Consider the following 13,197-nt stretch of genomic DNA (forward strand, 5'->3'; position numbering starts at 1 on the left):
ATATCGTTCATGTTAGGAACTTTTTTTCCCAAGAAGAGGGATTTAAATTTACTGGTGCCAATATACTCTGTTACAGTGTGAGATTCCAGTGATATTTCAGATAGCCAAGCTAGACAGGTCAATCTAAGATGCACCTTATGTACCGTATATTTTATTTTTAATGGACTAAAGAGAAGTATTAACTTGAATTGTAAAACTGAAGTTGGCTATATAAAATAGATATGATACTAATATTCAGCTCATAAACAGATAGTGTCCCTATGAATTCTGTATCTGCAACCATTTTGGATTAAGTATCTCTGTGTGTACTAAATAATTGCAACTATGCTATGAATGTGTTGCCATAATGGAGATCTCTTTTTATTTTCTTACAATTTCTGTAAATTTTTCATCCTTACTAACATTTCACTACCAAAAAACCACTAAGGAATTTCTCTTGTATATCATTTTTGTTCCCTTTGCAATTCACTTTGTTCAGGATTGTAACACTGTTGTAATTAAGAAATAGATACTCTTAATATCACAGAACTTGGTCACTGGACAACTCTTGACTAGTTTAAAAGCCTTTAATTTACACTATAAAGGTATTTTAATCCCCTTTTAGACCTAAGAAATTTTAAGTTTTCATTACAGATTTCATCACGTACATTTGCTTACTTGTTGCAGCTTATAATTCTCTAAAAATTAACATTTTCTTTTTTTTTTTTTTTACAATGTGTTGTTTACCTTTCTTTTTCTTCTTTCCCGCCCCCCCCCCCCCCAAATTCTCTCACTTGTGTTTTTTCCTCCAGTAGCTATTTCTGCAGGACATCCAGTTTTAAGCAGACGTGTCCGTTTAAATAAAGGGAGGGCAGCGTTTTAAAAGCCAATAGCTTGTTTTACCTCTGTGCTCCTAGTGATACCAGGAGAAAAGCATCGCCAGGACAGAGTATTTCCAGCAGGAGAAGTAGAAATGTCAGTCACTGCTGAAGGTACGGAAGTACCGGGTGGCAAAAATCTCCTGATGTTTTAGCTTGCAAACTTTGCACGTGAAGTACAGCGTTTCCCCGGGCGAGTGCCGCCCCCCCCGTCCCCAGGCAGAGGTAGAAGCGCTGCCGAGGAAGAAAGCTGCAGCTTTTGCTGTGGTCACGATGAAACAGTCGTGACCGTTCCTGGCCGTTCAGCGAGCTGGTTGCTGCTGCCGCCAAGGAACCGAAAAGGAGCTGGCTCCGGTAGGGAGGACTGAGGCCGGAGGGGCAGCCGCGCACCTGCAGCTGGTAGGGGCCGGGGCCGGGGCCGCGGCACCTGTGTCGGGCGGCGGGCCGGGCCGGGCCGGGCCCGGGGAGCGGCGTGGCGAGCGGCGTGGCGTGGGCTAGCGGGAAAGAACAAGAGACAGGGATCCAGAGCGTGGAGCTGCATTGTCTGCTCTCAGCGTGAAGAATAAATTACAGTCTGTCAGAGCATGACTTAACAGTGCCAGGGGAAACTGGCCGTATTGTAAAGCTTAGTTACGTTTTCAGTAAAAGAAAATTGTGGTATTTTACAGCTGAGGAGCTTGCTTCCTATCTGGCCGTAAAACTAGACGTGGCTATGCCATTGCTTAGGTTCCAGCTTGCACCTCCTTCGCAAATGGGTATTTGCAGTTCAGTTAGCCTCCAGGAACTTTGTAGCATATTTATGATAAAAAAGTAGAAGCTAGTAAATAATGTCTTGTATTGGGCTTTGATTTGCAGCTGCTGATGTAAGTTTTCATCAGTAAGCATGGTATCTAAGCAAAATACTAATACCATCGGTTTCAAGTGTACAGCTCTGTACAGTAAAAAAAGAAAAAAACCAAACAGTTGCAAGATAAACAAAATTGTGTCGGTAACACCCTTTAAAAAACTGCTAATGCAATGCACTGTTTAATGCCTCCTTTCTTTAAAAAAAAAAAAATAAAAAACAAAACACTTGTCCTACTGCCAGAGTTTCATTTGTGTTGATACCAGTTTAATGCCAAGTTTGCTATAAAACATTACTGTTAAAATACAGTGTACTGAAGGAAGTGTTTTTGCAAAATGCTTCATTATGTTTTGAAGGGAAGAATGTGGAAATATATCCTTGTTTAGCTTGCCTTCGCAGTTTGGAATCACTTACTTCAAAATCGTCTTTATTTGGTACTTAAATGTTTTTCCCCCATAATTTAATAAACCACTGATCCCTTGCAATTAATGCGAGTTATTCAACAGTAGTATAGAACTTTCCCAAGTGACCTGTACAATGTGTCATTACTGTCCTTTCTATGAAATGTATACCAGCTATAATCCCACAGAGCACCTTCGGTCCCTTTAGGGAACGATGGACAAGACTGTTTTGCTTTTATGTATTTTTTTTATTATTATTTTTAATCTCTGGAGAGTGTCTTTAAAAAAAAAAAGCTCTCTAAATATTAAGTAAATCTTTTCTTGGTGATGTTTTTTATAACATGTACTAGAATTATTTTAATGATACAATTAAAAAAAATCAAAAAATGTGAATTTACACTTTTCTGGATAGCTTAATCCTAAAAAAGAAATATGTTTGATTGGATTATTTTTTAAATAATCATGTACCCGATCTTTTTTTATTGAACATTTCTGGAGGTTGTTAGGTTAGAAACCACCCCATATTGAAAAAGAGCTATATTATTTAGAAAGAAAAAAATCAGGAATCTGTTTAGAGCTGACCTTAGTGTTGATGTCTGTATCGCATAAAACTGAGAGGAAGGAACAAGAGATACCACTCTGAGTTAAAATATAAGGAAATGAATTAGTGTATAGCAGGAATATCTATAATGAGTTTCCAATAGACAGAACTTGTGATAAGGGGAAAGAGAGAGGTTATAAAATTACGTAATAGTATAAACTGCGGTGTGAAAATATTGACTTATTACTATTTACATGATTTGAACTTATTCAGGCATGATGAATCTCAAAATAATTCCTCCACTTCCCTTTTTGGAATTCCATTTCTATTAAGTGAAGCTTACAAGTTGGACTTAAATGTTTTCCTCTTTCCTGAATCCTAACCTTTTAGTACTGCAGTAACCTGAAGTTAGATGACTTTCAATCTTATTTTACAACTATGGTGACAGATATCATGCATTTATGTATCTCCTTGAAGAAGAATAACTTTTAATGAATGAATCTGAGCCATAATTGTGTAAAGGCGATGCACTTTTAACCCTCCAAATGCATCAGAATTATCCCAGTTATGAGACAGGCACAATCAGAGATGAAACTCAGCTGTTTTCACGTTTATACAAAAAGTGAGAAAGGAAGGGATAGATATGGAGAGTAAAGAACAAGTAGGTCTGTGTTTTTATATAGAAAGTACAAAAATAAATAAGGAGCTAAAAATAGTGTCTGAGAAAAAAAGGGGGAAAGTCATTCAGAAAACCTATTAAATGCAAGTAAAACACTATCAACTAAGCTATTCATATACTTGAGTCTGATCCTTCCCTAAAAAACAGATCTGTCTTTTATATTACACTGGCATTAAAAGTTGTTGAATGCACTATTGCATATAATCTCTTTTTTTTTTTCCTGTGTAGGGTTAACATTCTCGTCTGTGCATGTTCTGTTAAAATAAATACTATCATGAATGTCATGCCATTATTTTTAAACAAAAACGATAAGAGTTTTAGCTGGACATTATGACTGTCTGCTGCTAAGTCTTGTTATCCAGAAATTTTGCTTGCTTTTACTTTTTAACCACCCAGAATTTATGCATACGCATCCTTTGCATCCACAGTCTGTATGCAGTAGATACCAAAGTTATTACAAGAGGTCAGAATTACTAGATGTCATTTTACCGAAATAAAAATTTGTAGGAAAGTTACTGTTTAAATATCTTGTCAGCTATGTCCTGATAATCTCTAGTATGCTTTTACTATAATTCCCTGAAAATAAATATTAAAAACATTTTGTGGTTTCACACCATTAAAAAAAAAAAAGTTGGTAAGGGTAAACCATAAAACATATATTTGGCTTACAAAAGAAATGTTTATTCTCCTCAGAATGCCAGTGGTTGAGCATTTTCTTGAGATTTGAGGCTGGATAAAAATGTGTAACAGAGGTTCCTTAAATATGCCACTGCAGTAGTCGTTCAAGATGTGGCACAGCCAGCCAGTTCCAAGAAACCCACACGTGCCACCCTATACTTTCTAGACTTGGCTAATATTGCGCATTTTAATAGAGCAAGTGGGATTAAAGTCAGGCCTGAAAACAATGAGGTGGGTTTTCATATATTTGATGATGTATAGGTAGAAAGTATTTTCCATCAAATACAGTATATACTGTTCTTAGTAGTGCTTGCTTTTGCCAGTCTTACCGGTTAGGCAGAGTACATACAGCTCTTGGAATGGCTGTATTACAAGCTATACTATATTGTAAATAGTATTAGGTCTTTGCCACTATCATTACCACAGCTGATCATTTAAATACTGCATTTTTAAAAATCATGTGAGTTTATGTAAGAAGGAAATGCATGTTGGAAAAAATCTATGACTCTAAAGACCTCTGCTCCATTTTGCAGAATAGTGCGTTTTTAAGCAGAAGGTTGGAGAGCAGCCTCTTTGGATGGGATCTGAGAGTTGCAAGGGATAGAAACTCACATCTACTGGTTTTCTTTTTCCATTGCATTTTTTTCTATCACCTCATGATCAATATTTAGAGGAATAAAATATCTTTTTTCCTGAGGAATATTTTACAAAGTCTTAGAAACACATGGTATTGACTTTTCCAATTAGTTGAAACTGCCTAGCTGTTTTAAAAGTACATCAGGAAAGCAATGATAGCATAAGAAAAATAAATATTAAATGAGAGGGACAACTATGACTTTCCTCGAGTAACCACGTAATCCCTTTTTTCTTATGGTAACGTATTTTCCACAAAGAAGACTCTTCAAGGTTGAATCCTGTACAGTCTCCTTCCCCCCCCCCCCTCCCCCCCCCCCCCTCATGTAGGGCAAATCAAATGCTTGACAACGTTTTTTGTTAGGAAAGCACGTAAAAATTTTTTTTGAATATACCAATAACAGAAAAAGTATATATATTTTTATTACAACAAGGAGATTTCATTGGTTGAGTGAAATGGCGAGATGTGACGCAAAAGGACACTTGGACGGGTAGAAATGCTGATGTATGCCAAAGCAGGCGTACCAAGAAATGCTGTTGCTATGAGAGAAACAGAGGGAGAGAGAGGGAGAGGGAGATCGTGAGAGAGCAAGTTGTGGAGGCCTTATTTTTTCCTTTTCGGCTTATAGCAGAGGGACTGTAACATCTCCAGTTTCTAGCAGGGAGGGTTTAGAAGCTTTCGGTGGGTATTTTCATTAGACTGAGCATTTAGAGGAGGGGAGGAAGACGAGAGAGATGCAGGTCACCTTAGAGTACAAAAGCAACTGGAAAGTAGGAGGCCGTATATACTAAGCCAATGATCTGTGCTATGATAGATATACAAATTAGTATGACAGATGAAGCAGCTTAGCTCATTATCCACCTGATGGTATTAAGACTTACGATTCAAAATTACAAAATTAAAATGCACACACGCACAGACACAGACAGACAGATATTTATAATGACCCCACCTTTTCAGCTTATGAATTATCCAGCTGGGATACCGACGTCTCTCGTGTAACATTCTTAAAGAGCTGCAATAAATTCACCTTGTGAGTCCATTAGCCAGAAAAGGGGGAAAATAATTTGCAGGAAATTTTTTTTTGTCTCTCTTCTTCGGCAAGGGGGAAAAAAGTTTGTGCTATGAACTTAGCCTAGCAGCTTCTGGAACGTGAGCCAAAAGGGGCAGGAAGTTGTTTTACAATAGCGTTACAGTGATCAGCCACAAATGGAAAAAGCCAAATGTTGGACTCGGCAAAGAGAAAAAATATCCTTCTCCCCCTCGTTTCCCTCCTTTTGCCCCTTAAGAGAGAAAAAGAGAAAGGAACGTTGAGCTGGAAGTTCTGTTTCTTTTTTAATTACTTCTTGTAAGTAATGGAAAGATTATCTTACTTGCATATTCCATGGCAAGCACGAGGGAAAGAAGTATCAAAGGGACGTTTAAAAAAATGCACTTGGTAACTAGCAACGGGACTTTTGGCACAATTCCTTGAGTTTGCTTGAGGTTATGGAGGGGGGATGGGAAGAAGAAAAGCAAGTCGACGCAGTACGTTTTCTTTAAAAAAGGGGAGGGGGAATGGAGGAGAAACTATATAAAACTTTTTTTTTTTTTTAAAGGAAATGTGTGTTGATCCTCTGAAGCTGAATCCTCAGGCATTTGTGGCCCGTCTTTGCAGTCCGATATGTTTTTTTGTGAGTGTGTGTAAGCGCTCTCAATCAAACAGCAATCATGGCAGCTGTTTTTCTTCCAGCACAGCAGTTGAGCTGTCTCGCCCAAATGCTTATCAGCTTTTGACTCGGTGCCAAGATAGTTATAAGGGCCAAGCAGCCTGAGCTTGGCTGTGCAGCTGGTTTAGAAGTAAGAGCATGAGAAAACAAAATCACGAAGTTTTTTTGTCACATACAGTATTTACTTTTTCGAATACCCATTTTCAGCTCTGTGGGTTCGGGGTTTTTTGTGTGTGTGTGTGCGCGCTGCAGTTTCGTGGTCCCTGCGGACTGCTTTGCTACAGAGAGACGTCTAGGTATGTGTAAATATAACGAGGAGCCCTCCTCTCTCCGTTTTAATCCCGGAAGATACTTCCGTAGGACCTTCCTCCCCCCCGGCCCCCCCCCCCCCCCCCCCCCCCAATTAAAAGCTTCATTAGCCGCACTGCACTGCCAAGCATATTGCCATAGCGTGGGTGCATTTGCATTCCGGCGCAGCGCCTTTCCTCCCAGTTGCTCTTTTTCTCCCTGGGTCGTTGTGTCGTCGTCCCCCCGTCCCCCCCCGGCAGGGCCGTCCCCATCCAAACCCCCGGGATGCCTGGCCGGAGAGCGAACCAGCTCCCGCCGCGCCGGGCGTCGCTGGGTGGCAGGGCGCTCGATTCATTGCGGCGTGCATGCGTGCGGGGTGCGCGTCTCTGTGTGTCTCTGCGTATGATGAAAACGAGCCTGCTCACGCAGGGCCGTGCCTCTCTTTCATCATCAGCTCTAGCCCTCTGCGTTTCGCTAGCTCACGTCCTCCTCCTCCTCCTCCTCCTCTTCCTTAGCCAGATTGCTCCAGTCGCTCACAAGGGGGAGGCTGGACTCTGAAAAAAAGGTTGCTGCTGCTGCTCGCATTCCTGCTGCAAGGGCCTCCCCTTCAGACGGCCTTTGCCAGAGCAGAACTTTTAAAAACGCTGCAAATAGGATCTTCTTTTTCCTCTGCTTTATTTAACCCTCCTCTTCCACCGTTTAAGAACGGGGCTCATTTTCCGTCTCTCCTGCGCTGTGCTCGGCTGTACTGTATATCGCAATGTTGAGGTTAAAGCTCCAAGTATTTTCCCCTCCGCTGATCCTTTTCTCTCTCTTTCCCCTCTCTCTCTCTTTCCTCCGTTAAAGAAATTGATTTCTTTAACTGAGCAATGAATCGGGCTTTGCTAGTTTGTATGCTGTGAGAATGAAGGCTTTTATTTGTGATTTTTCTCCCCCGAGTATCAGTGCACAGTGCTGCTTATGGAACAAGCCTCTCACTCTCGCTGGCTTTCTCTTTCTCTTTAGTAGGAATATATTTTTAATGGCTTTAGGTATCTGCGCCATGTGAAATAGGGTGGACGATATCCCTCTAAACCCCTTGTAATTTGACCATGGCTGAAATGGAAATATTGGAGGGGGGGAGAGGCAGGGGGCTGGGTGCAGGGTAGGGGGTGCACAGGCTGTTTCGTCCTTGCAAACCTCTCCCCCCTCTTTCTCTGCTGAGGAGGGAAAAGGGGATGTGCAGTAAAATGCCGTCTCTGGGACAGGTGCCAGCTCCTAGACAAAAGAAGTAAAATAGGCGGTAAAGAGGGAGGGGGGGGGGGGAATTAATAGCCAACAAAAATAGGAATCGAAAATCTCCGAGAGGCAGCACTGGCGAAAGTGATGGTGCCTAACTGGCCTTTTTGCCGAATATTTTCTTAGCGATGGGTGGAAAGGAGAAAGTTGCGGCATAGTTTTTATTCTCGTCTTCTCTGCAGACGTTTGAAAGCGTGAAGGGGAGGGTGGAGGGTGCCTCTTTCTTTTTTTTCCTTCTTTTCCCTCCTTTCTACTGAATTATTCATAGTGTCAGTGGTGAAGCCAGGACTATTAGCATGCATCAGACATGCTGTTTGTCTGTTTGCTAACATTCTTCATTCAAGACTTGTTAACTACCAGACAAGCTTAACACGCTTCTCTTTTTCCCCTCCCCTCCTCTCTCCCTCCGTCTCTCTCTCTCCCTCCCTCCCTTCCCTTCCTCCCTTCTCTTCCTTTCCCTTCCCTTCCCTTCCCTTCCCTCCCTCCCTCCCTCCCTCCCTCCCTCCCTCCCTCCCTCCCTTCACTTCTCCCTTCCCTTCCCTTCCCTTCCCTCCCTTTCATGCCACCCCTCGCAGCCGCCCATTGTTGCTGCCGGGCGCTGGCAGCCGGGGGCAGTTGTGGCAGGGGAGCGGGCGGAGGAGAAGCCGGCGCCGGTTGCTAGGTAAGGACCGCCTTCCCCTCCTCTCCCAGGCCTGCATGCACTTGCAAGGGCGAGAAATGCCACAGAGCTCGCTCAGTGCCTTCTGCCTGCTTTTCCAGGAGACTGCAGAGCTGCAAGGTGAACACCACCACCACATCGGCGGCTCCCCGAGGCTGGCTTCTCGCTCTGCGCAGGGTAAGCTGCTTTCCCATCGCTTCCCTGCTCCCCCTTGACGTGCACCAGCATTTCGTGTTTATGCACCGCTACGATGGCATGAGCGGCGAGTAATTACCAAGTAGGAAAATTAAGTTTCGGAAACTACGTGGGTATCGGCAAATTGGCTTGCGTCTGCCTATTAATTTATTATTAACCAGTAGTACGTTATCAGCCCGGCGAGGTTTAGGCTCATTCAGGATGATCGCTTGCTGGCTATTAGGGATGTGGTATACTAATATTTGCTATTGTTGCTATTTTTTAGGTTCTCTTCTCCCTCTCTATCAAGTGTGCCCCTCCCTTCGCTAGTCTGTTTAAAACCAGCAAGCTTCATTTTCTTAGCAGACAAAGGTCGATCACAGCTTTTATTTCTGAATGCAAATGTTCTAGGACTTGTGCCAGTCTTGCCTTCATTGATTACAATACAGCTTCTTTCTTGAATGGCATCCCCCCCCTTTTTAAAAAAAATAAAATAGAGGGAAGCTCAAGAAAAGAAACAAACAAAGTTGGGTGGTGCAAGTTTTTATATTTATTTAATATTTCAGTACGTCTGAAACATTATTAAACATCCATGTGCAGAGCGGTTCTAATGCAGCTGCTAACAAGTACGTAGGGTTTTATGCCATTTGTGTGTGTATACATGAGGGTACGTGTTCACATTTCTCAGCTAATATTTTTTTAAGGTAACCGTGTGATGATCTTCAGTAATTGTATCTCATTACATTTCCTGATTGTCTTAGCAACGTGAATTTGGACATAAATATTTTCAGGGTTCGTATTTAAATTTTATTATACCTGGAATTGTTCAGGATTAGTTTATAATTATAATTTTTATCATATATTTTTAAAATACTAGTTTTGGTGGCCTTTAAAGGTCCATAAGTGCAGTAAGTGTATTTTCTTCTTTATCTTTTACGTGCGCGCACGGGCACATGCTCATGCACACTCCCACTCTCTTTCTCTTGCTCTTCGGGTGTTAATGAAGGAATTTATTTTAAGTATAATACTTAAATATTAGAGTAATGCCATTTATAGATCAAAGTAGCATGTGGATATAGATGTACTGAGTTAGACACAATTTGGCAGAAGGTTATACGCTTAAGGTTTATTACTACTATGAAATGGCCAGACCTATTATAATACTTTGTATTCTTTATATAGACAAGTGCATGTGCAAATTAAAGTATCTGGAAATAAATGTATTTTAAAGACACTTTATGAGGAAACTAGTCCTTTCATATATATTTGTAAAACAAAATGCTTTTCTCTACACTGAAAAAATGGGATGCTTTTGTAAAATATTTTAATCTTTTCCCTTTAATTTTATTTATATCCAGGAGTTAAAGTAAATAACAAATCCAAGTAAGTTTGGGGTTTTTCTCCTCCACAACCCTCCCCCCCTCCCCCAAATAATTAGAAAATACCTAGTGACTTCTACAAAACCAGTTTTAATTCAGGCCATTGACAGCATTGTATCAAAACCATCTCCGTATTGGCATTGCATTTGGACTGTTTTATGGCAACATAACTGAAAAACAACTCATAACTTTAGTAAAGCAGTATTTATTGGCCAATCAAGCTCAAAGTAAGTAGCGAATGTTTTAGTGAACTGTATAGATTAAGAAAGGAATTTAGGAACGTATGGCTTGGTGATAGCTAAAATGAATTTCTTCAAAGTACTTTTTAGAGGCCTGTAGTAGCTGCACAGTACAATGTAAATAAAATATTAGTTGAGCGTTTTAACTTGTAGTCGTCCTTATAAAATCACAAACTGCTAAACACTCCTCACTGAGAAATTTCAGAGTACTCAATGATATGGCTCCTAATGATGCTGTTTGTCTAAAGAGGATTTCTTTTTCTTAGGTTGTAATACTTGTTGGGGTTGTTTTGTTGCTGAGGACTAGCACTTAGAGGAATATAAAATTGCTTCTGGTGTATTAGTTCATTATTTTGTGGTGGCTTGCTAGAAATGATAGCTGTGAAAGTAAAAGAAGCAGAATTGCCTTATTACTGGTTTATTTCACAGTGAGGATTTCTATAAGCATGCTGAAAATGAATGTAGCAGTGCATAAAGATCACGTGTATGTTAATTGAAGAAGGATTAAAATCTGTTCATTAGATTGGTGAATTCCAGGTTTTAAATTTAAAATTATTTTTAGTCTGTAACTTGAAATATAGCTGCTGATAGAAATATTCAGCCCCTCAGATGAATGCCTTCAGGAATTATGCACATGAGCTAGAGCATTTGCATTTTGAAAGTGTTTTGTGATGGACTGCCAAGATTTTCGTACAAAATGTTTGGTGCATGGAATGAAAAATTAAAAGCATAGACAATACTTTGCTTAATTAAAAGAATTTTTTTATAGCTGGCTAGGATGAAGTTTTGCATATTTTCAGATAATAATTGAGTGAAACACAGTGAAAATAATCTAAGATGCACTGGTTTTGCTCCAAACTCAGTCTTTTTCCCCCATCCTCCAAATGGATTTTTATCCTCCAAAAGGATATTTAAGGTGTTGCTGATAAATCAATAGTCTATTCTTAAACTCCCACCTATCTTGACTAAAAATATGGCTTTTACCGAAAGATACTAATGCGGAGAAAGCGGGGAACACGAGGGAAAGGTACGTATGTTCTAGGCCTGCGAGTAATACAGAGTGCTCAACAGAGAGCACTGTTACGTGCAAGGCAGAGAGCAGCTTGCAATGAAACAAGAGGAGTGTAGTCCACAGCATTTAACACAAATAAGTGGGTTACGATGTGATGGTTACTTTCACAGATAATAAATGGGACGTGTGGCGTCCTTATTCAGGCTAAACTTTTTGAAATTAATTGGAATTTTGCCTGGATGAACGCTGCCAGGTTAGGATCAGGTTAAGGGAGATTTTATTGTGGGTAAGGGAGAGGGAAAAGGGAGGAGGTGGAGAGAAGAAAGAGAAAGAGAATGGAGCAGGAGTTACCACTTTCAGGTGTGGGTGCAGTCCGGAGTTCTCGTCTCCATTGAATATAGAAGATAACGTAAGACTCTAAGGCTGGATTGTATTTTGTATGGCTGTATTGGTACAGCACTGCCTTCTCCTAGTACGTGCCTAGTATTCATAAACATTTTGTAAGGAGAAATAAAAGGAGGAGTGGAAGGAATGCCCTGTTTCGTCCAGATTTCTTTTGAAAAAATTTTTTTTTCGGGGGGGAGGAGGGGTGTAATTCACATCCAGTCAGTGTTTCAGCAGCTCCCTCGCAGGCAGAATGGTTTCACTGTAATCGGCCTCCGTCCATGTGCCACATATTCCTGTGGCGTGGTAAACCTCGGCAGGGCCTTTTACCTCATACGGCAGCGTTCCAAGTCTCCTGTGCACATGGGTGCTCAGGGCATGGGCAGGCCTGTGATCGTGACACCTTCCCTCAAGAAAATGGAAATGCGCTCTAATTAGGCATTTTCCCTACTAACTGCATCAGTCGCTCTCAGCTTGAGACAGGTGCAGGTAATCAGCCCTCCCTTCTTCTCCCCCTGCAATGGTGGTTGTCGTGGAGGTCTAATATATATAACAAAGCAGTTCTGCCATACAGTTTTAATTTTGATTTATGGCGCCTGTATCTGTCTGAGAAGAAAAAAAAAATTTAGAAATACGATTGCATGTCTTTGTTTCTCAAATAAGACATACTGTAGAACACGTTTCTTCATAGCTACATATGTGTTCATATAGCGTGTGTGCTTGTACAATGAATTTGATTTTTGCAAAGATAGGTATTAATTTATTCAGTATGCATACAGCTAGCTAGACTTATGATTGCAGCCAGAAGACAAAAAGTTGAAATCCCTGTAGCCAGCACAATAGACATTCATAAGTAGAGTGATCCCAGTAGATATAAAATGGCGGGGCAGATGTTTTAAAGTGCACACGCACTTTTGCAAGTCCTGAGTTTATGCTACTGTAAATTGTACTGGCTGTGCAAATCTCTACTTGTTTATGCATTTGACTCCATGCCTGATCCACAATAGGATGAATTCTGTTGAGTTTGATGGGCTTTGGAGCAATCCCCCTCTACCCAGATACTCACTAAGTAGTATGTATGCACATTTGTGGAATCACTAATAAATCTGGCCTATAACTTCTCACCAGCGAGCAAACCAATTTGTGATTTTTCCAAGGAACAATGCAGAACGTTGTCCACAGCTATTCCTGCACTCATGTAGAATATTTTAAATCTCTTAGTGACCCCAGTACTAGTAGGATTTCAGTAAAATTTGACTTACGATCTCCAAAATAGAACGTCATTCTGTTTAAGGTGCTTTGATTCGTAGGTGGATATGCAGGAATAAAATACCCAGAATCAGGCCCTTTGCAGCCTGTCTTTTAAAAATATATGCCGTCAAATATAAGATCTTATCTTTTTGAGTTGCCTTTTGTAAAAACAGTCTTTTTTCACAGAAGAT

The 13,197-nt window shown here is 40.6% G+C and overlaps 1 long non-coding RNA gene across 2 annotated transcripts in view; it reads left to right on the top strand.

Moving 5' to 3' along the window:
* The first annotated feature begins 8,481 nt into the window (after positions 1 to 8,481).
* LOC143163288 (uncharacterized) overlaps positions 8,482 to 13,197 on the top strand; it is a 104,022-nt gene continuing 99,306 nt past the window's right edge. For both annotated transcript variants that reach the window (XR_012995875.1, XR_012995876.1), the window contains exons 1-2: positions 8,482 to 8,570; positions 8,669 to 8,744. This is a non-coding gene — a long non-coding RNA (uncharacterized LOC143163288). The remainder of the gene's footprint in view (positions 8,571 to 8,668; positions 8,745 to 13,197) is intronic.

The sequence above is a fragment of the Aptenodytes patagonicus genome, chromosome 1 (assembly GCF_965638725.1).
Source record: "Aptenodytes patagonicus chromosome 1, bAptPat1.pri.cur, whole genome shotgun sequence".
NCBI lineage: Eukaryota > Metazoa > Chordata > Aves > Sphenisciformes > Spheniscidae > Aptenodytes > Aptenodytes patagonicus.